The 24,917-nt window shown below is 41.4% G+C and overlaps 1 pseudogene; it reads left to right on the top strand.

The window, feature by feature from the left end:
• The first annotated feature begins 17,260 nt into the window (after positions 1–17,260).
• LOC143603467 (putative polyamine oxidase 5 pseudogene) lies at positions 17,261–19,291 on the top strand (annotated as a pseudogene).
• Positions 19,292–24,917: the final 5,626 nt, after the last annotated feature.

Below are 24,917 nucleotides of genomic sequence, written 5' to 3'. Positions count from 1 at the left end.
AATTTGTGCACCTCTACTTACAAGTTACAAGCTCAAACAATCTAACTGTGTCAAACTAAGCAGAAATTGAGGCGAACCATTTTATTTAAACCGAGCGAATCTGAAGTCTGAACCAAGCTTGAGCACAAATTTTCAGCTTAGTTCGAAATTCGAGCAAAGCTCAAGCTCGTTCTACTTAATTTATGAAAAACCCTGAAAAACAATAATAGACTAATAGTAACATGTTAGGGTGTAACATTGTTTTATAAATTTGTTCTTTAGTTTTGCAGTGTTATTTTTTTATTGTCTGCATCACATAGTTTTAAAAGTTCAAATCAATCTAAACGCGGCTAATATTACTTCTTTCGATGGTTTAGTAAGCGATAAAAGATGTTTGCAATACTTTATGTTAGGTATTAAATGGTAGAGGGATTGAAGTGTAAATCATATAGTTTAGGGTTATATATATGTTAGGGTTATATATTATGAATATAACCCTAAACTATTAATCACTTACACTTCAGTCCCTCTACTATTTAATACCTAACACTTTATTCGGTTTGGTTTCGTGTTATAAATTTGGCCAGTTTTGATGCAGAGAATTTAAAAGTGTAACCAATTGCTTGACTTAATACCGTCAAAACTAAAGCGTGAAAACCATATATCTCAGTTCCATATTAACTGATACGAAAGCTTAAATTTTTTAAAGGCCTAAGATATACAATGTTCATACATAACTTCCAATCTAATCAATAAAACCTTAGCCCACATTTAGTACTTTACAAGTTAACCACAAGACTTGATAAGCAACATTTAATGGCCATAACAAAGTGAAAAATATAATGTAAAAGTATAAGTTACCATATATAGAAGTTTGTGTTATATTTGGATCATAACTAGGGGTCTCTAGAAAAATAAAGACCATTCATAGTGGTGGACCATATTTTATTGGATTCACATGTGCCAGTTTGGTGAGACTTGAGAGGCATCATCATCCTATTATTGACCCCAACACCATCATCTAACACCTATAGTTCACTCTTGCACTGGTTACTAGCTTGCAATATAACATATACAGCTGTTTCTAAAATCAATTTCAATTAAATAACATTGTAAAATCATTCTATGTTTTGCTTCAAATATGTTACATAAATTGATTATATATGGAACAACCTGTTTTACACGTGTATTATAAACTTTTAAGGTAGTTATTCTAAAAAGGAGCGAAATCCGAAGAAGCTGAAAAACAACCAAGATGTGTCACGTGTATCAACAATTAACGGGTAGAATGTCTAATTCTTTTTGTTTCAACAAAAAAAATCCAAGCACGGCCACTTTAATATGGGATAAATTCGTTGTGTTATGGGTGGTCGATAAAGTTAGGCGCGCTTGGAAAAATTCTTGACATACGATTGTACATCCTTAGTTCAACACTCTTTAGAAAATACTAGTATTATACTCAAATAAAAGATAAAAATGTTTAGTTTTATAGTGTAATTTGAATTAAAGAAAAATAATAGCGGATGTAAAAGTTATTTGCATTATGTAATTGTGAAACTAAATAATAATCAAGAAGTTTTATCCCATTACACATTCCACCATCATATATGGTCTCATTTAAATTGAGTTTATCCTAATCCTTTTGATTGATAGTTATACCATATTAAATATTAAACACATCAAATGTGACTTGGTAATTACTTACTATATAAAAGATAATAAAAACAAATTATCTAAGTTTTATGCATGCATTTACAGCCGTAATCCAGTGTTTAGTTGGATAATTAATTATGTATTAAAAAATAAAATTGTTTTTTGGCCTCAAAACAAAGTTGATACATGAAGGGTATGCACCCGCCTTAACATCGAGCGGGGCGGGTCAACCCACAAGATATAGACAAGAGGCTTGAAATCAGGATGTCATGAAGACACAAAGCCAAAACCTATGCGCAAGCGCATGAAACATCTGCGCGTGGCGCATATCACATACGCGCAAGCGCATGAAACATCTGTGAGAATAAAGAGAAGACCTTGCGCATCCCCGGGATAGGCGCATAAAGGCCGCGCGTAAGCGACACACAACAAATGAGACAATAGTCTAATCCAAATCAGGATAAGGACAACCATGATTGTACTCATCAGGCAACCTTCCAGAAGGTATCTTTTAAGGAATAAAGAATGTGCTGATGTTGACAGCTGCCAATGAAGGGTGGACAACTCAGCAAAGCCCATGTGCCACCACGTGATGGCACATGGGTCAGGTGAAATACCTTGGTCAGAGAATAATCAATGAAAAAGCACCAGGTGTCCTAAGTACACGTGGCGCGAAGCAATAGGAGGAGGCCAAAAAGGCCCTAATTGGGCCTGAGCCCAATCATTGGAAACCCTAATACTATAAATACCACACCACCTCAACAGTGCAAAGGGAGGCAAGAAAATATATTCTAAGTCCTTTACTCATTTTTACATCCTGATTATCTTATCCTACAATACCTGATTCTCACACCGGAGGGTTACCCCAAAGAGGACCCCTCTGTCCCTTTCTGAGGGGTAAGCTCACGGTGCTGTTCGTTTTGTAGGTGGAAGAACTCGCATCTCGGAAAACCATCGGTGATATAGCACACTCATACCTGAGGAACGTTGATCGTATAATACAGTCATGCATTCCCTACATTTGTTGTATACATGACAGGATCTTGCTGTAACTGTGGTCTGTGGGTGCAAATTTGGATATACTTGGTGGCAAATTTCAAACAGAAAACATATCCAGGGAACAAAATCAAGCTTATGAAAATCTTAAAATAATTGTATATCTTTTTGATAATGTCTAGACATGTCGGCTATATATATTATAGATTTATATTAAGACTATTCATGCACATGTTACCAAGTATGTAGTTGATTATATCAAGAAATAGTTTATATAAAAGATTCGTACAGCAAGTTACGCCACAACCTCAAAATATGTTTGAATATATGAATGAATGAATAGTATAATACTATAATATTTTAGTTTTCTTTGCATTATAGAATGATGTGAGCTATTATTTTGTTTTCAATGGACCTCATATTTATGCATATATTTAGCAGAATTTGGTATAAACAAAATTGTATACATTTACAATACATAACTTTAATATGCATGTAATGTTATGCAATGCTAATAAAAGATATTGATTAGATTGGTGACATCCACATTTAATACTTTTTATTTTTTATATATGAGTTGATGTATGCACAATAAAGGTTGTTGCATACACAATAAAATCCGAATAAGACAACAAAAAATATTTTAAGTATTAGTCATGCACACAAGTACACAATACATATTGATGTTTATAAGACCTTAAGTATTGTTTTTTAATTTGGGTTGTTAAGATGTAACATTTTAAAACTTGAAATGATCACATATCATGCTAAAATAAGTTTAATGATGGCTAATATAGATTATTGATAAGATAACATAATCAATTAGGTACATACGATAGTTATTTCCCAGTAAAATATAAAGTATGTATAAAATAAGCCATTGCGTATTTAGATTGAAGTGGTGATCTAATTGACTCGAATAAGTTTTGATCAAAACTTACTGAAGAAACACTAAGTGACTTAGGGCAGATTACGGATAATCTGGGGGTTAAGTAATGTTTCCCACGAGGATGAGGTCCAGCAGAGAAGGTTGTTCTTCAGGTGACCTGCAAAACAGACACCGTAAGCTCGTCACTGAGAAGGGGGGGGGGGGTTCCTCCTTGTGACCACCCTCCGGCGTGAGAATCAGACTAGATTGCTCTGAATATAAGTATATATTAAGAGATTGCTACATAAGATGAGATATCAGATGATGTCCTTACCATTCCAAGGTGTTGGAGTATTTATAGCCGAAGGTAGGTTTCCTAGAAGGTACAGCCGGCTGAATAGTATTCCTGTTCTACCAACAGTGGACTACGCACAGGCCATGCTGGTTGGTGGATAGACTACGGCCGACAGTAACAAGGTCGGCTGTACACTGTTCCTTTACTCCCGGCTATGCACTGTTCCACCAACTGTAGGCTGCGCACGTCCCATAGTAAGGGTTGGTGAGTAGGCAGCGGCTAATAGGGACAAACAGTACTAGAGGGTGCTCCTCCTCGTACTGTTGTCGGTGAGCTGTCACCCTGTGATTGGTTCATGGGCTGTTCTGGTCAGATCGTCTGTTTTGCCCATACCTTGGTAGGTATAGTACAAAAGATCTTCCAGAAGCATACGGACTGGCTCATTTAGGCGGGAGTATTCCCGCCTTGCTCATTCCTTCATGTGACTACTGAAGTAGCAAGAGTTAGTGCCTTTGTGCGTGTAGCCTTGCTGTCAGTGCGGGTAGCCTTCCCTGATGGCTTGTATCCGCAACTGCGGGAACAAGCGGGGTACTTCACAATTGGGAGGCTTTCCCTGCGGGTACAGCTGGCGTACTGCGCGTAAGGTTTTCTCTGAGCATGGTGGGTCCTGCGGAAGCAGTTGGTCGTTGCGCAGACGTCCCTCTTCAAGGTGAGTCTTGCGGGTCCAACTGGGCTCTGCTGGGACCTACCTCTTCAAGTCCCCCCAGTCCAATGTTCTTCTCATGAATTATTAATAAGTGAGGTGAACTTTTGGACTAGCAAGGGGTTTTGAAAAGGGTTTTTAGTTTTAAGGTTTTCCGTGGGGATTCTTCCCGCGGTTTTCCTGATGTCACGCAGAAATTCCCGACTTTTCTACTTGATCTTTGGGTATGAAGCGGGTAGGTCTGTAACCTCCTCGCAAGTCAGGAGCGTTGAGTCCCACTTGTGTGGATTCTCCATGGGGTTTTGGTAGTTTTCAACATAGTGATCAATTATGCTAAAACCACCAATTCCATCTTGGAGTTTCAAACAATATAGTTCTCGACGTTCCCATCATGCGGGGATGTTATTCCCGTTTCCGCAAGCATGGCCCAGAAGATCCTTCTTGGTTTAAATTCCCTGCGGAGTGCTAAGTATGTGAAGGGTTTTGCCTTGACACTGTACCCGCACTCGTCTTACGGTTACTTTACTTCCAAGGTATTCTTGGCGTCAATTCCCTGCGGGTGCTAAGTATGTGAGGGGTTTTGCCTTAACACTTTACTCGCACCTGTCTTATAGTTACTTGGTTACCAAGGTAAGGGGTATTTTCCCGCTTTTGAATCTTTTTGAAATTTTGAAATTCGAAGAGTTGGTGAAAGGATAAGAACAGTCCAAACTATTGAAACGTCGTCCGACGGTTTCTTCTGACAGTGTCAGGACGTGCAGGAAGTTATGGCGACGTGACAGTATATGGTCATTCCAGGCGCTTTTTCAGGCGCGTAGGCGCGAATTTTCGGGCGCGTGGCCGCGAAATTACTGGCACGCGTCTTTTCAACAGCTGTTGCCAGCTTGCTTTTTGCCACGTGTCATAGTTTCATTGCACCTTTGATTTCTCTCTCTTCCGCATTAAATTCATCGCATTAATTGCGATTAGTATATAAAGGGGGAGAGGGTCCTTTGTAATCCACACTTTCACTTTTCTCTTCATCTTCAAAACGATTTCCGGCGAATACTCACCTTTTCAGCCGAGCCTTCTCTTGAAATCGTTCTCTTTTTCACACCTGCAAGATGTCTTCTGTTCATGATCTTGAGGCTACAGCCCAGGAGGCTGGGGTGTACGTCGAACACCCGTCATCCACGTCCGACAAGGATGACAAGAGTACTGCTGGCGAGTGCCAGTGTGCTCTGCCTGTCGATCTATATCAGTACATCGTCAGGAAGTTCATGCTCGAGTCTCTCGAGCCTGAGTTTCCTGAGCCTCATCAGATGGTGTATGATGCCCCCAGAGGCAAGATCGGGGAATATGCTGCATTCTTTGTCTATGGGAATCTTAGGTTCCCATTGACAAAGTTTGTGTACCGTGTCCTGGAGAGGCACGGTGTGCACCTGACCGAGGTGCACCCGATGGCGATCGCGAAGATTCGCCACTTCGAGTGGGTGTGCCGGATTCTGGGCGTTGAGCCATTCGTCGACCGCCTGATGACCTTCTACTCTTGGAGGTGCATCCAAGGGTGGTATACTCTGATAACCCGGATAAAGGGTTTGAAGATTTGCGCAACCGAGCGCAGTCTTCGTTCATGGAAGCGGGAGTTCTTTTTCATCTCCGCTCGCGCCATCCCCCTTGCCATGAAGTTCAAGAATGGGCAAGCACTCCCCAGCCTTCACGCCTCCAACTACCAGGAGGCGGAATGGTTCTCGAAGATATCCCGAGTCCAATCTCCGGTTTACCGCTTTGCGGAGTCCGGGATGGTGATGCTCGGGATGAGCCGGGTGTGGAAGGATGCGGATGCGCAAAGGATCCCGATCGTCCTTGAATACGGTTTGAATTTTGTCCCTTACGGTACGATCTGTCTTCTTTGTTTATATATGTTTGTCTTCTAACTATTGTTTTTTATTTCAGAGGGGAACGACTTGTAGTCGCTCCTGTATCCGCGGGAGGCTGATAGTCCCGCTCGGATGGATACTCGTGCTCTAGATGAGAACGAGTTGCCCATCCTTGCACAGACGGCGGATCGGTTCGTGGAGGTCTACCCGCCAGGCCACGAGATCCTGAGCGCCAGGCGGCCAGGTAAGGCGTTATTCAACCCTCGACCCCTCAATGTTGAAACCTCTGCTGGAATTCCTCTAATCCTGTGTTCTGATGAGGAATCCGCAGATGGTCCTTCGTTGGTGCGTAAGAAGAAGGCTGCCGGCGGGAAGGGGAAGGCGAAGGTGGCCACTGCCGATCCGGTGCCTCGGTCTGATTCAGAGACCGAGAGCGAGGAGGTGGCGGGGAACCCCGGTAGTGATAAGACCACTGCTCCGGAGGCTGCGACGACTGTCACCTCCGGAGAGCCCAGGGAGACAACGGTGAGCGGCGTGAAGAGGCCGGCTCCATCGGGTTCATCCACGCCTGTCCGCACTTTCAGGCTCAAGAAAACCCGTAAGTACAACTTTTATTTTTAACTTCATAGCATTCCATCATTAATACTTTTCTTCTTTGTACAGGCGTGGATGCTACCGTATTCCAGGGTGAAGCGGGGAGGAGTACCTCCGGACCCATGACGGTAGGCTTGGTCAGCCTACCTGAGGCGACGACCCAGGCGGCTGCGCCTGCGCCTGCTTCCGCTGGTTCAGTTGCTCACTCCGTTGAGCCAACTGTTCCAGCTGTGATGACATCACCGCCGGCTGTCAGTGCCATATTTACCGCATCTTTCACTGAGCCGGCGGTTACTTTTGCTGCGGCGACCGCGGCGGCCTTCACCATGCCTCCTCCGTCATCGTCAACGACGGCCGATTCTTCAGGTATGCATGGGGCTTCTCGCCAACCTCTGCCTCATTCCCATCTACCTGACCTCTTGGACGGATTTCCCTTGGGTTCAGGTGATGGGTTTGGCGGCTATCGGCCTGTTATTGACCCTACAGGTGCGTAGGGTTCTTTTGGTCTCCTCTTTTTTTTTTTTTTTTTTTTTTTTTATATATATCATCTTTTCCTAACTGCTTTTTGTTATTTGCAGTGTCGGATTCCAATGAAGTGTATGTTCCGCGATGGAACATCCGCCGAGGAACAACCCTTCGCACACCTGTGGAATGCGTGGAGTGGGCTCGTCACGCAGCTCCCAGTGGTGCGTTGGGGGAAGCCATGGCTAGCTACCAGGAGGGTAGGCTAACTAATGAGCTTCGGGTTCTCTTGGCCCGGATGCAGCCGCGCGTCGAGCTGCTTTGTCGTGATAACGACAAGTTAAAAGCAGCTCGAATCCAAGAAGTAGCTCAGGCGCGGGCTGTCCGGGAGGAGAATAGGAGGCTCTCCGCGGCTGCTGCGGAGAAAGAGAAGGCGTTCAAGGCCCTTGAAGTTGAAGTTTAGGCCCGTCTCGAGGCCCGTTCCAAGGCTGCCCAAGCTGTTAACGAACAGCTTCGGCTGGCTAAGGAAACTGCTAGGAACGCAACTGAAAGGGCCACCAAGGCTGAAGCTGTTGCTGAGCCTCTATGCCTTGAGAATGAGGAACTTAAAGCTAAACTAGAGGCGCTCCAACAGGCTCATGATGCCTTGGCGATGGAAGACGCGAAGAAGCTTCAAGAGATCCTGGACCAGAGGGGGGTGCTTGACCAGACTGAGCGGAAGCTAAAGGGCGTTGAAGAGGCTGCGGCTAAAGAAGTGTTGCTTGCCAACCTCAACCAAAGTGAAGCCGAACGCGCCCGTAACCAAGCTCAAGCCGCCCTCCAAGAAGCTCTGGTTGCCAAGGAATGGCTTCTTCGAGAAGCGTTGTCTCAGGTAAGTTTAACTTCATAATGTCTTTACGCTTTTTTTTGTAAATAGAAAAGGTTTTGATACTTGAATTTTTTCTTTTTTGTAGGTTGTGCATCGGGTCTTCACAGAGACGTCTTATGACGATGCTATGAGCACGGCCCTCAACGCTTCTCATGAGGATGGGGAAAAGGCCGGCTTCCTGCTTGGTCTAGGGTTTGTTAAGAAAGGAATCCCGCCTTCCAACTTCCCTTTGTATGATGTGGATACTGAAGCTGTTTATGACCAACCAGTGAATCAGTATGCCGCCTTCCCGCATCCGGTGGTGGAGAAGGTAAACGAAGTCGCTGCTGCTGATGATGGGCTAGCTATTCTTAAAGCTTTCCTTGAACCCCCACGCTCTGCTGATGGTGCGGGTCCAAGTGGAAGTGGTCCTGAAGCATGATCCTGAAGATCCCTTTCCACCATTAGCGTAGATTTTTGTTTTTTTTTGTATAGCTTCTTTTGTATGCGGGTATGCACCCAGCAATCTTTGTAATATTTGAATTCTGATGGAATAAAGATTGTGTTAATTCCTTTCCTTGTTTATTTTACGCATGTTTTGATTTAACTTAGCAATTTCTTTAGTACTTAGATAAGTTAACTTTTTAACGTGGCAAATTATAAGTTTGTTTCGCTTCCTCTTTCATGATTGTGCGGGTATGACCGTCACTTACACTTAGTAGGATGGCTTAACTTTACTTATATCTGACCTGCGTGGAAGTTTTCCTCATCTTTTCCTTCGAAATTTTCTAAGTGTTCAGAATAAGTTAACCTTTGAACGTGGTAGATAATAGGTTGAAGTTTTGCCTCCTTGTTCGTGATTGTGCGGGTAAGACCGTCACTTGCACTTAGAAGGATGGCTAAACTTTACTTACATCTGACCTGCGTGTAGGTTTTCCTTAAAACTTTTGAAATTTTTACCGTTGTGTTTATGCGGGTTTTGCCGCCTTCCACACGTAACGACTTACTTCTTCCCATATTTATGCGGTGAATACCGGCACATCAGTGTGGGAAGTTCATAAGTATAAAGGTAAGGCTATCAACACATTGTGAAAGGAGAATCATTTCCATTAGAAGTGGCTCTAGGCCTTTTCTTTACAAGTTTGGAATTGATCTACATATAACATTTGCGTAATTGAGCTCCATTCCATGTTCTTGGGATGGGAGTGCCATCGAGCCTTTCGAGCCGGTACGCGCCCTTTCCCAGAACTTCTTTGATAATGTATGGCCCTTCCCAGACCGGGGCCAGTTTTCCTGGGCGTTGTTGGTTCGAAGCCTCGTTGTTACGCAGTATGTAGTCTCCTACATTGAAGTTGCAAAGTTTTACCCGCGTGTTGTAGTACTTTTGCATTTGTCGCTTGTAGTTCTCTTCACGCACTGCGGCTAAGTCTCTGCGTTCCTCGGTTAGCATAAGGTCTAACCGTCTTTCCGCATCATTGTCTTCTGGCTGAATCAAGACCCTTGGTGAGGGTAAACCAATTTCGACCGGGACCATGGCTTCAGTGCCATAAGTGAGACTGAACGGGGTTTCTTCCGTACTGGCCTTTTTCAGCGTTCTGTTTGCCCAAAGGACGTGCGGAATCTCGTCCACCCAGCCGGACCTGTGTTCCAAGAGTCTTTTCTTTATGCCTTCAACGATGCTCTTATTTGCTCTTTCTACCTCACCATTACCCTGCGGGTGCGCCACTGAGGTAAAAGTGTGGGTGATTTGAAGTTCTTCCAGCCACTTTTGTAGCTTCTTGTCAGCAAAGTTGGTGCCGTTATCGCTCACCAAATTCTGTGGAAGTCCAAAACGACAAATAATAAATTCCCAAATAAATTTTTTGATATGTTTCGCAGTTGTTTGGGCTAAGGGTTTTGCTTCTATCCACTTGGTGAAGTAGTCGATGGCTACCACTAGGAACTGAACATTTCCTGCTGCTGTAGGAAATGGGCCTGTCACATCGATGGCCCACTTCTGAAATGGCCATGAAGAGGTGACTGGAACAAGTTCATTCTTTGGGTGGTGCGTGTTGGGTGCGTAGAGCTGACAAGACCTGCATTTTCTGATGTATGCCAGCGCATCCGTATGCATTCCCGGCCAAAAGTATCCCGCGTTATTTAGCTTAGCTACAACAGCGCGTGGACCTGCGTGTACTCCACAGATACCTTCGTGTACTTCCCTTAGGAGGTAGTCAGCATCTTGGTTGTCCACGCATCTTAAGAGTGGGCCAAGAAAGTTACGTCTGTAAAGGATGTCATCGATGAGTTGATAATTCAGTGCTTTACAGCGTAGTTTTCTTGCCTGTGTTTTTGACTCTGGTAGTGTACCTGCCGCAAGGTATTTTATTATTGGTGTCATCCACGTTTCTGTGCCAGTTTGGATGACACAAATTTCCTTGTGCGGGACCGAAGGTGCCTCGAGGAGTTCAATGCGGATGTCCTTTCCCAAGTGGGTGAAGGCTAATGATGCAAGCTTGCTTAACGCATCCGCAGATTTGTTTTCACTACGCTTGACGTGTATGACTTTGCAATCGTTAAAATCGCGCATAAGGGTTTTTGCTTGTGCGAGGTACAGGGCCATTGTGTCATTCACGGCCGTGTACGTCCCGTTGATTTGATTGGCTACTAACATGGAATCCACGTGGGCTTCCAAGTGTTTCACTCCCATCTTACGCGCAATTCTCAGCCCGGCCAAGAATGCTTCATACTCGGCTTCGTTATTCGTACTTGGAAAATCCAGTCGAATAGCGTAAGTGTATTCTTGGCCTGTTGGGTTGGTTAGTTTCAGCCCAGCGCCTGAACCCTCGTTACTGGCTGCTCCATCAGTGTAGAGTCGCCAGACATCATTGATGTCCTGTGCTGGAGAGGGTTGAGCCTCTTCCTGGCACTCTTTTTCCCGCGATGCAGGCACTTCCGCAATAAAGTCGGCCAAAACCTGGCCTTTTATGGCTGGTCTTGGCTTATACTTTATCGCGTATTCCCCCAACTCAATTGCCCATTTGGCTAGGCGTCCCGATAACTCGGGTTTGCGTAGAACGTTTGCAAGTTTGAAGTTGGAGAGAATGGTGATTGGGTGGCCCTGGAAATATCGTCTTAACCTGCGTGAAGCGTGTATAAGTGTGACACCCGGTAAATTCCCAATCCCTTAAACCAAGTAATCAACCTAAATATTAGGTAATTATGTTATGTGCGCCTTGCGCGAGCGCGCCATGTTAGTCAGCGCGTGCATTTGTTATGTGCGCCCTGCGCGAGCGCGCCATATTAGAGTCAGCGCGTAATTTGTTATGTGCGCCCTGCGCGAGCATTTGTTATGTATTTTTTTAACAATGTAATGTATTTGTATTAAACTTTTTATGCGCAATGAAAATCTTACTTTGAATGTTTGCAATGGCCCGTGCTTAATTATCAATCCCCACTCGCGCGCGCCCGGCTGTTTCCGCCGCTCAGGGCCGGGTGTGACAGATTGGTATCAGAGCACTGGTTATAGCGAACTAGGAAAAGAAGTTTTAACCTAGACTATAACCGTTGGGGAATCGCGTGAAATATTTTTCAAAGAATATTTTCAAAAGAAACTATACACACACTTAGGAACACGGGTCACACAGTGTCTAGTGAATAAAGATAAAGAACATTATGTGCTCAGAGTACATGCGCTAAGTTTAATATATTTTCGTTCTCTTTTAAAGCGAGAATGCCTCCAACCAGAGCCAAGGGAATTACCATGACACCCGAGGAACTCGCGGAAATAATCGCGCAGGCGATTGCGACACATGAGGCCAGCAAGGCCGAATCAAGTCAGGGTCGTCAGAACGAGACCTCAGAACCCGATTCAGGAGCCTTGGACAAAGGGTGCTCCTATAAGACATTTATGGCCTGTAGGCCTTGGCCATTCAAGGGTACCGAAGGGGCCATTGGGCTCTACAACTGGATTGACAAGATGGAGACAGTTCTCTCCATTAGCAGATGTAGTGAGAACCAGAAGGTCCTTTACGCGACCTGCATGTTCCAAGAAGCAGCTTCGTCTTGGTGGAAGCTTCAAGTGAAGACTTTGGGGCGAGAAGTTGCTCTTCACAAGACCTGGGAAGGATTGAAGGAAATGATGATCAAGCGTGACCGAATCTTCTGAAAAGCTGCTTCCGCTTCTGGTGTCCAGCGGAAGTGCGTTTTCTTTAAACAGTTCCTCAACGTTGACACGCAGGGAAACGACTTATCCGCGTGGTTTGCCAAAAAGCGATTAAGTGCCACTAGTCGTCCATTCAGTGTCTGAGCCTGTTTGATGGTAGTAGGTGATTCCATTTTGATAATGGCTTCGACCTTTTCAGGGTTCGCTCTGAAGCCATCTCTAGTGACGATGACCCCCAAGAACTTCCCTTCTTCCATTCCAAAGGCACACTTGCCCGGGTTGAGTTTCATGTTTATCTTCCTAAGCGTGTTGAAAGTTTCTTCGATGTCTTTCAACATCGCTTCTGCGTCAGGGCTTTTGATGACCAAGTCATCCATGTAGACTTCCAAGTTCCTCCCAATTTGGGCATGAAACTGGTTGTCCATCAGGCGTTGGTATGTGGACCCGGCATTCTTAAGTCCGAATGGCATCATTTGGTAACAAAATGTGCCATCGGGCGTCCGAAAAGCGGTTTTGTCCTGATCATCAACGGCCATGTGGATTTGATGGTACCCCTTATACGCATCCAGGAAGCATTTAAGGCGAAACGGTGCTAACGAATCCACCTTAAGATCAATTTCGGGTAACGGATAACAATCTTTGGGGCATGCTTTGTTCAAGTCCTTGAAATCTATGCACATGCGCCATTGTTTGTTATTCTTCGGTACCATAACGGGATTTGCAACCCATGTTTGATATCTGCTAACGCGTACGATGCCTGCGTCAAGGAGTTCCTTGACTTGGGTTCTACACGCGTTAGTTTGTTCTGGCCCCATTACTCTGCGCTTTTGTACGACTGGCGTAACAGCCGGATCGCATTTGAGCTTATGCTCTGCCTTACTTCGGGGTACACCAGTCATGTCAGCTGGTGTCCACGCGAAGATGTCAGCGTTTTTCTGTAGTAAGCGTTTGAGTAAGGTGCGTGTGGGATCAACAACTGTTGGGCCAATGGTAACGGCCTGGTCAGGGTATTTGCCGTTGAAGGCCCATCTTTCCGGTTCGGTGATGGTTGGTTTAGCCATCTTTGGTTTGGGTTTAGATGAGACAGATGCGATGCATACCTGAGGAATGCCGGTGATCATCGCTACACCCTCAGCTGTTGGCCATCCCATCATGCCGTGGACTGAAGATACCACGGCGTTGAATCTTGCCATCCCGTCTCTTCCGAAGAGAATGTCGTATGTGTGGTGTGGCTTCCTCATCACGACAAAATCCACGTCCTCTGTGCGTGAGTGATTCCCATCCGTAAGAGTGACGGGGAAAGATAGGATACCCAGGGGGGTGTTTGTGCTGCCGTCGAACCCTTCCATCGAGGCTTAGATCGTTTCCAGGCGTTCCTTGTCTTCGTCATCTAGCTTGTCGAAGAAATGCCTGTACATCACTGTTGACGAGGCGCCGTTGTCAGCAAGAGTGCGAGAAGTGATGTAGTGCCCCAGCTGGCTTTTGATGACGATAGGGCCTTCTTTGCTGGGTCCTCCTGGCACTCGCGGGAAGCGCACCTCAGCTTCCTTCCACGCGCATGGTTCTGTCGCTCGCCTTTTTCTTCCTCTGATGTTACCATGAACCATGTTGATGCTGATGTCAACGGGCTTTCGTCCGTTGCCTCTGTACCGGTTATCATTCCTTCCTCCCTTCTTGATTGATGCCACAAGGTGTGCAAGTCTTCCATCCTTGACGAATGTTTCAACAATATCCTTCAAGGATGTACACTCCTCCGTACTATGACCTTTTGTTCCGTGGAAGTCACAGGATTTGCTTTGATCCGCATTAGGTCGCTGCCGGATCATTGGAGCTTTTGGCCATGGTAGTTTTTCAGTGGCAATTATCTCCGTGACGCATTTGGTGAGTGGCGTCCACCGGTGTTTTCGGCTTGAAGGGTGTGTGTTATCTCTTCCGCCAACAAGAGGGTGAGAGCTGGATGAGGTGTCGCAGTTTACCCTTGACTGCCAAATACCTAGCTTCCTCTTTTTGTTCTGCCGGGCGATCCGAACATTGTTTTCTCTAGTTCTTTGCGTGTAGAGGTGTGTACTCTGGGGAAGATCCCTTCCCAGTTGCTTCTCCGTCTCGGCGAAGCGCTTGGCCGCCGTCATGATGGCATCCCATGTGGATGGCATGCCGTCCTTACCCGTCAATGTGCGGATAAGCTCTGGGTATTCGGCGCCCTGGATGAAAGCGGCGCGAACAAGATCTTCACTTATGTTGCCCAGACTCAGCTTTTTGGAGTTGAAGCGAGTGATGAAGTCTAGTAAAGATTCATCCTCCTCTCTGACGCAGTTGAGGATCGTCCACTGTTCTTCAGTATATTTCCTCTGTTGGCTGAAGTGTTGGCTGAACTTGTTCTGAAAGTCCGCCCAATCATAGATGTGGTGGACCGGTAAACGATCGAACCATGCCCTGGCCGCTCCAACCAGAGTCATCTGGAACATATAACACCACGTGGGTTCCGTCCAGTTACTGACGGTTGCCCCCGCAATGAATATGTTCAAGTGGTCGTCTGGGTCGGATAGACCATCATAAGTGCCGATGTTGGACATTTGTTTGGCACTTCTCGGGCGATTGCTTCCGCAATGTCCCTTGCAAACTTAGACTTTCCTGCGTTTGCAGCAGTTGGTCTAAAGGTTTTGGAGAAGTCACGCGGGTTTCTCCCCGCTTTCGTTGGTTTATTGGTTTCTCCAAAATCCCTTGTTGGTTGGAAGTCCGTTTCCTTACGCTTCCCTTTTGCCTTATGGCGAGGGTTTGCGTCGGTATCGGATTCTTCCCGCTCGTCGTCTAAGTACTCGCACTCACTGTTCATGTTGAGATGTTGGCGAGTACTGCCGAATTCGTCAGCCTGTTGAAGTGAACGCAAGCGTTCATCCAACTCAGCTTGGAACTCTTTCTGACGTGCTTCGGCCCACGCCTTAACTTGATCTAGTGTTTGGCGAGGGACCCTCGTCCGTTTCTCCAACTGGGCATCAGTGAACCCCAGTGAAATATTGTTTACTGCACTTGTCCCGGCTTGGGTAACCGGGGTAGTGTTCGTAAAATTTGTATAACCGTCGGTGTTCCCAGTTGCTGGGGTTGTGGTCACCGGGGTTTCTTGGTCACTTACTGGCCTTGGGACCGGAGTAACGTTAACCATTTCTTCAGAAATTTTGAAAAAACTAAGAATTAGTTCTAGCTTTTTATGCACGGATGGCGCCAATGAAGAAACACTAAGTGACCCAGGGCAGATTACGAATAATCTGGGGGTTAAGTAATGTTTCCCACGAGGATGAGGTCCAGCAGAGAAGGTTGTTCTTCAGGTGACCTGCAAAACAGACACCGTAAGCTCGTCACTGAGAAGGGGGGGTTCCTCCTTGTGACCACCCTCCGGCGTGAGAATCAGACTAGATTGCTCTGAATATAAGTATATATTAAGAGATTGCTAGATAAGATGAGATATCAGATGATGTCCTTACCATTCCAAGGTGTTGGAGTATTTATAGCCGAAGGTAGGTTTCCTAGAAGGTACAGCCGGCTGAATAGTATTCCTGTTCTACCAACAGTGGACTACGCACATGCCATGCTGGTTGGTGGATAGACTACGGCCGACAGTAACAAGGTCGGCTGTACACTGTTCCTTTACTGCCGGCTATGCACTGTTCCACCAACTGTAGGCTGCGCACGTCCCATAGTAAGGGTTGGTGAGTAGGCAGCGGCTAATAGTGACAAACAGTACTAGAGGGTGCTCCTCCTCGTACTGTTGTCGGTGAGCTGTCACCCTGTGATTGGTTCATGGGCTGTTCTGGTCAGATCGTCTGTTTTGCCCATACCTTGGTAGGTATAGTACAAAAGATCTTCCAGAAGCATACGGACTGGCTCATTTAGGCGGGAGTATTCCCGCCTTGCTCATTCCTTCATGTGACTACTGAAGTAGCAAGAGTTAGTGCCTTGTGCGTGTAGCCTTGCTGTCAGTGTGGGTAGCCTTCCCTGATGGCTTGTATCCGCAACTGCGGGAATAAGCGGGGTACTTCACAATTGGGAGGCTTTCCCTGCGGGTACAGCTGGCGTACTGCGCGTAAGGTTTTCTCTGAGTATGGTGGGTCCTGCGGAAGCAGTTGGTCGTTGCGCAGACGTCCCTCTTCAAGGTGAGTCTTGCGGGTCCAACTGGGCTCTGCTGAGACCTACCTCTTCACTTACATAAGCCAAAACAGTTTAATACTTAGGAAGTGTTAATATTAATATTGCCTATACAACATTTTTAACACTATATTATATATGTCATAGAGTATAAGTTTGATTATTAAGATTATTCATATTGTTTATTTATAAATAGTGGAATCAATTAGGTGCACACAATACTCATAACCCCCACGAGCTTCTCAAAGTACATTAAGTTATTTTAAACTCCATCCCCCCTTTTAAGATACCCACACACAGTCTTGTTTCTTTCACTCAAAAACAAAGAAAGTGATAACACTCAAGCTCAAATCTTTTCTGAAAAATTTTAATCTTTCTTGAAAACCCACAACTTATTCATATATTCATGGCACCATAAGCTCAAATCCACAATCTTTATTGAAGTCTTGCAATCTTTTCTACAAAAAAAATCAATCTTTCTTGAAAACCCATAAGTTATTCATATATATTCATGGCACCATAAGCTCAAATCCACAACCTTTCTACAAAAAAATCAATCTTTCTTGAACACCGATAAGTTATTCATACATTCATGACACCATAAGCTCAAATCCACAATCTTTTTTACAAAAAAAAAAAAATCAATCTTTCTTGAACACCCATAAATTACTCATACATTCATGGCACCATAAGCTCAAATCCAAATCTTTTTCACAAAAGATCTTATCTTTATCAAAAGCCCACAACTTTTATAACTATTTATTGCCAAAATGGTTATAAAGAAGCCAAGAATAGTGATAATAGGGGCAGGAATGGCAGGCTTAACAGCTGCAAACAAGCTCTATAAATCTGGTGCTACAAAGGGTGCATTTGAGCTTTGTGTTGTTGAAGGTGGAAATAGAATTGGTGGTAGGATTTCCACCTCAGAGTTTGGTGGTGATAGAGTTGAGATGGGTGCCACTTGGATCCATGGAATTAAAGGCAGCCCAGTTCACAAGATTGCTCAAGAAATCAACTCTTTGGAATCAGAACAACCATGGGAATGCATGGATGGGTTTCTTGATGATCCAACCACCATTGCTGAGAATGGGTATGTGTTGAATCCATCACTTGTTGATCCAATCTCAAATCTTTTTAACAATTTAATGGATTTTGCACAAGGGAAAAAGAAAACAATAGGAAATGGAATTGAAAATGATATCAATATTAATATTACAAGTGTTGGATCTTTTTTAAATAAAGGTCTTGAATGTTATTGGAAAATGGAACCAAGAAAAGAAGTTGAGGATTTGGATGGATTTAAGGGGTGGAATAAGAAGTCCTTAGATGAAGCAATATTTGCAATGCATGAAAACACACAAAGGACTTATACAGCTGCTAATGACTTGCATAATCTTGATTACTTAGCAGAAAGTGAGTATGTTATGTTCCCTGGTGAAGAACTCACCATTGCTAAAGGCTATTCAAGTATTATACAATCATTAGCATCTGTTTTACCATGTGGGGTCATTCAGTTAAACAAGAAAGTGAATAATATTGAGTGGCAGCCTGAAAGTGTAATGGGTGGTTCAAGTTCAAGTTCAAGTTTAAGACCAGTAAAGATTCACTTTCTTGATGGTACAAGTATGTCAGCAGATCATGTTATTATCACAGTTTCATTAGGGGTTCTTAAAGCAGGAATCTTTAACGACGCGAAAGAAGATTCGAGTGCGTTTAAGTTCAAGTTCAATCCTTCACTTCCTGATTACAAAATTGAAGCAATTTCAAGATTAGGATTTGGTGTTGTTAACAAGCTGTTCTTGAAACTAAGTCCTGAGGTTAATCTTGATGTTCCGAATTATCGGTTTCCGTTCTTGCAAATGGTGTTTCATAAATTGGATCATGAAGTAAAGAACCCAAAGATTCCATGGTGGATCAGGAAGACGGCTTCTTTGCAACCGATTTACAAGAAGTCGAACGTGTTATCGTCTTGGTTTGCTGGTGAAGAAGCGCTTAAGCTAGAAGAGCTTTCGGATGAAGTGATTCTTGATGAGGTTTCCACAACTATTTCAAGCTTTTTTTCGCATAAAAAAGATAACAGAACTGTGAAGTTTGATAACGTTTTGAAAACTCGATGGGCGAGTGATCCACTGTTTATGGGATCATATAGTTACATAGCAGTCGGGTCAAGTGTTGCTGACATGGATTTACTGGCTGAACCGTTGCCAAACACAACGGTTTTCGAGTCAACAGATGGTTCATCATCAGCGCCACTTCAAATTCTATTCGCGGGAGAAGCAACACATAAAACTCATTACTCTACAACTCATGGTGCATATTTCAGTGGTCTTAGAGAAGCCAATAGGCTTCTTGAACACTATCATTGTATTGATGATGTATGAGAGGTATGTGTGTTTGTATTATTAGATTCACTAGTTTTTTGTTCTCTAATGATTTATCATACTCAATATTGTGGAATGAAAGGGAGAGATGGGGACATTTTCAAGAAGCTTCTTTTGAGTATTCTAATGCTCTTTGATGAGCTCCTTGGCTATTTTTTATGTTTTGAGTTATCTTTGTCATTGAATATATGTTTAATTAGTGGATTTGTTTATAAATAAAGCTTTGGATCCAATAAAAATCTATTCTTTTATGACTGGATTGTGACTTACTTACAGGACCCACCATTACCGTACTAACCAACGTGACATAAAATATATTTGGTTTGTGACATTGAGTTATGTTTTTGTGACCATGTTTATGACTCCATGAACATAACTCAAATCAACAAAAACAGTTTATAATGACAAGGCATATCCTGATAAAATTCTAGATCTGACACTATTAATAAGACACCCTTTTTTGGCTTTTGGGTACCAAATGTCCCAAGTAATGAGACAAGCAGAGATGCTCATGGACACCTTGATCTTTTAGTGCAATTAAGACTTATTGGTTTGTGTAGGACCCATTGCCCATGATAGGTCCAATTTCATGCACATGAAGACATACATTGGGACATCTACTCCTGTACTAGAACACTATAGTCTATAGATACCTTTCAATAATGCAACCGCCCCCGCCCCCCCCCCCCCAAAAAAAAAAAAGAAAAAAAACAACAAAACAAAAAACCACCTTCGTTTGAAGTTGTAGAATATAAGTTTAGCTTATTTTGTAGATTTATAGATAATTGTTTGTTTTCTATGACTATTGGATTGTTTTGCAACTTAAATTGCACTTGCTTTGTTATTTGTTGGGGTTAATTTCAAGATAAGAGCTTTATATCCAACTCAAAGTAACCTTCCTTGTTTGTAGGTTTGTTGCCAAAGACTAAAATGTTACTACTAAAACTACTATTCAAAATTTTAAATTTATTTTGTTTTAGTTCATTACAATAATGAAGCTATTTGACGTGTGTTACAGAGGTATTTTCTTCATTTATACATTATCTGTTGTGTGCATTCATTTATCAACAGATACCGTGCTACATTTTTAATGGAAGATACCGTTTATCAAAAGATACCGTGTTACTAAGTTTGCTAAGTATTTGAAAAGCAACCATCATGAACCACAAAATTCTACCACCTAATCAAGCTACAAACCCTATCCGTCGACATTTTATGGTGCACGTGTGATTGGAAATTAGAACGACAACGAATATTGAACTACCAAATAGAACGACTTCATTCATTCATCTGGTTTCCACGATGAACCATAGACATCGAATTCTTCCATGTGAACCCTTGGCAATCACGAAAGCTAAAGCTATAACTATAAGTGAACTATGATTCTAAAATTAAAAGAACACATTACAATTAACTTAAATAGCATACCCATAAATCCATATTCAACCAATTCTAACACTAAATAGGTAACTTTTGAACCAATAATGTCTAGGGCTTACTTTACTTTTAAAAGATAAGAATGATTAAAAGGAAAACAAAAACTATCATGTTAATACTTTTTGCCAAAGGCACCTCTTTGTTGTCATGCACCCATTGGCCAATCAATCTTTGACTTTCCAAATAATGGCTTAAGTGTGGCACAAGTTTATGCAAAGCAAACATGGCCCGGTTCACCAATCAAACATCATTATTATCGCTTTTGTTACCAATTCATTGCTTATATTTAAAATAAAACCGTTTCTTTATGTAAATAAATCTTATATTTTCATAATATTTTCAGAAACTGTAACTTTGTTTATTATATCTAATTAAATATCTAATTAACAATGCAATCGTTGTAACACGTATAAATGAGAGAACATTGTTGTATTATCGTTGTTGTAACGCATGAAATTTCATGTTTGATGGAAAATAATACCACCAAATTAAGAAGATTTGAGTGTTTGTCGATATCATGAATCACAACAAGTTACAATTTCAATTTGACCCATTCGCGTGAAATCTTTACATACCCTAATGTCAATTTATTTCTAATTCATTTTAAACATTATTAATAAGAATATAAACACGCTTAATGGTATGTTGTCACCTTTTGTTAATACATTTAAGATGAGCATTTCTCAATCAAATTACATTACTAACTAAACATTGCATGTCTTATAACCGGTAAAAGACTAACTATTGAAAAATAAATAAAATCAGAAGGGGCATGTCCCTTTCCATAATCTAATATGCTTTAATTAGTTAAATATTTTTATATGTTATCTAATGGCATATGAACCTTGCTTTAAGGGACCCTTAATGATCAAAGCATATGGCTTTTAAAAAGTGAGAGAGGAATCTAATAGGTCTTATCCTTGGAGTACACATACATGACACTTAGGTGTCTTCTTGAATTCAAAATGTACAATGTACAATTTTCATTATTAATATTTCTACTTTATATTAGTAACTAACAACTTGATTCTTCTTTAGATTATATGAGCTAATACTTTTAAGTATTGCATGCTAGCTATAGCTTATCCTAATTAAGAATTTTACTCTATAAGTCATGTGATATGATGAATGTTGTGTGTAGGTATTGTGTGGATTGTTTTTATCTAAGTACTTGTCAAAATTGGAGTTGGTATTTAGAATGCTTGTTTTATAAATGAGTAGTTATATTGGTTGTACCTAGGACATAAGGTTGGTCTAACCAACCAAATTATTAATATGTCCTAGCTTTGTTTATCAACAAGGTGATACTTGTTATGATGTACTCGTTAGATAATAAGGCCAAAGACAAAGGAGTTTTCAAATTTAATGGAAGGCATGTGATGGCGTACTTTAATAGACTCGTGTAACTTTTAATCGTTCAACCATTACAATAAGTATATTCGCTTGATCAAGACTCTTCACCCACTGGTGATGGATATGTTTACCCGTGCCAAATACATAGACAAATGTCACATCTATATATAATAACATTTTTAAGTACATGACGTTTCTTGATGTAGAGAAACTTCTAAACTGAAATTAAAATTAAAGCTAATTTGTTCTCCATGTACCTATCATGCAACCCTAAATTTATTGATTATTACTTGTGATCATGATTAATCAACTCTAAATGCTATGAATAATTTATTTTGATATATCATGCTTTTTGAAACCCTACCTAAATATTGCTCTAACTATAGTGCATATTTTTTTATGTAATTTCATAATTAGTGGTCACATTAAAAGTAAAAAGTTAAAGCAAGGAGTTGATTATCCCTTAAAAATCTATAATGGAGTCGTTCAAAGAAAATTATATATATATATATATATATGATGGGTAGGTTTCCAACTTTCAGTCTTATAAATTAAGGACTTCAAAAGCTTTGTTTAAAAATATAAAGAATCTTATGTCACATATTGATCCAGTTTATTAATGTTATTTAAGACCTCAAAGTTGCTTTCTCTTATACGTGGCACTACCCTCACCATATTTTGATACACATTACACGTAAGATGGACTGTAAAATAACACTAATTAGATCACTAACAGATTACGGATATGAATAGTAGGATGCTAGCCTGGCTAGTCCCCATAAGTCTTTTAATATCTCAAGTTAAATTGACAAACCATATATAGTGATTATATAAATATATTGACCGCTTTTTTCGTGAACAAATAAATACTCTATTTGGTTGTAAATGAGACGAGTCAACTCAGCTACGTTTGTTTTAACGATCTGAAATGTTAAACTTGATCTCAATATGTAAAGAGCTCAAGTCAGCTTGTGACTTGTCGAGCCAGCTGATTTACTTTTTTAAAAACTAAAATTTATATTTTATATATTTGATGAGTAGCATTTTTAATCCTCTTATTTTGACTGATTAATAGGTAGGACATAATGGGTAATGTTGAGGTTGTGGCAAAACATTGTTTTAATAGTAAAAGAGTTGGAAGTTAGTGAAGTGATTATATTAAATTAGCAATAATTATATGGAATTAAGGCAAGGCATCGTTATCGAAGCCTAATCAAGCCACTTAGTCAAAATCTTGAGTCCCTCTTAATTGACTAATAAATAATAAGTCCTCGTCTCATGTTCGTGACCAATCAATCTCGGTTGCTATTATATTATATCATATTATATTTATCGATACCATATGTTGTTACATGATGTAGGATAAAAATATCTCCCACGGGTATTTAGTGAGGAACCAAAGGTTGATCTATAATGTAAATCTCATATCGATCATGGATAGGATTAGGGTTGTAAACATGTTACGTTGACGGGTTGAATCGTTTAACATGAAAACCACTCGTATTTTTGTTGGTTTGAAAAACATCGTCCCTAACTCGCGCACGCTTAAAATTTAGCAATATAAACACGATTTATTTAACTCGTTTATCTAAACATGCAAAACATGGTGACAACAGTACTTAGGTGGTAAAGTGTAAATCGGGATGTTGATATTGCATGCTTATTTAAACAAGGTAAACACATATGCTAGATCACACCAGTTTAGCTAAAACAAGTCAACCCGAAACATGACATTTATATTAAATTAGATAGATATAACCACAAACTTGATTTTTTCCACGCCGTGTCGGAAATTGCCACCTTATATAATGTATAGATTGTTGGTTCATAAGAAACATCCGACTTTATAGATCTTCATCGTGTTTTGGCTCATTTGCTATTGGTGAGAGAAGATTTTCTCATTTTCATAATTAAGCGTGTTTTTATACGAGCAATTCAAGGCTGAGTTACTTCTTGAAAAGTCTCCATTTAAATACCAAAACAAATTCGTGAACTTGTGGAATTGAGGATAAAATGGACAATATTGATTTATAAAAGGGGTCGTATAAAATATGAAGATGTTTTATTGGTTAATGATCAAAGCATGAAAACATTTAGACATGGAAAAGGTATATGGTGAATTGGTGGTCGTCTAATCAATGGAGGATCAAATAATTATCAACATTAAGCTAAAACGACTCATATAAAAACAACTACATTAAATGTTTATAAAAGAAAGATGAATCTAGTGGACTTGTTTATTATGCTAACTAAAAGCAGGCCGGGCCGGGCCGGGATAATTTGGAGACGTTTTATTAACTGATGATCAAAGCAAGTGAAAGCGGGCCCATAATTACTGTTTAAGACTAATTTGTAACTTTTACATTGTACTTGTAGATTTGTTAACTAATTACTGTTGCAACCAAAGGAAATTGTTGGAACTCGAGTTGGACATGGAATGATGTGTAAAATAAAATGGGTACTATGGGCTATTGGGCTTTGGCCAAGTGAAATGAACCCATGTTTCAACGTTATGGGCTTGGACCCACACTTAGTTTTAAAAAAGGTACACACTGATACACGAGTAATGAGGTACCCAAGAATGGCCTTTCTAATGCACCAAGGCGGCAAGGCCCAATTATCAGGGTCGTTTCTAAGAGTTGTTAATATCTTTTAGGTCGAAGGTGAAAAATATTTTGGGTCTTAAGTAAATGGGGTTTTTTTTTTGTTTAAACAACTAAATTTTAAGATGCGCCCACATGGTTATAATTTGGGTTATGCAAAAAAAAATTTATTTATAAAAAGAGGCTTAAATGAGTTGAGTTATTGGATTTTAACATTATAAACACAATTTTTTTTCATTAAAAGATATAATTTAAAAAAAAACAAGTTTTTTGCTTGGGTTTCCATTTTTCGTTTGAAAAGTGTCGCTTATATTTTCACTGAAGAGACATAGCAGCAACTGGGGGCATATTATTTTTCACTAAACGTAGCTATCGGCGGCTCGTGTGATGATTAAGGAAGCGGGTCACTCATTCTAGTCTCGTTTACTCGTGGTTTTCATTTGTTCGTTTAAGCTTCCATTTGTTCGTTTGAAATGGGTAGCTTGTTTTCACTAAAAGGTGCAAGTAACGACTGGTGGACTTTTGTTTTCATTAAACGGGGCTATCAAGGTGTCATGGGACGATTAAGGAGGTGGCTCACACATTCTAGTCTTCATTTGGTCG

This window comes from Bidens hawaiensis, unplaced genomic scaffold (genome assembly GCF_021521415.1).
Source record: "Bidens hawaiensis isolate Kalapana, Puna unplaced genomic scaffold, B.hawaiensis_p1.1 tig00061996_1, whole genome shotgun sequence".
NCBI lineage: Eukaryota > Viridiplantae > Streptophyta > Magnoliopsida > Asterales > Asteraceae > Bidens > Bidens hawaiensis.
This window is presented reverse-complemented; position numbering and strand designations above follow the sequence as displayed.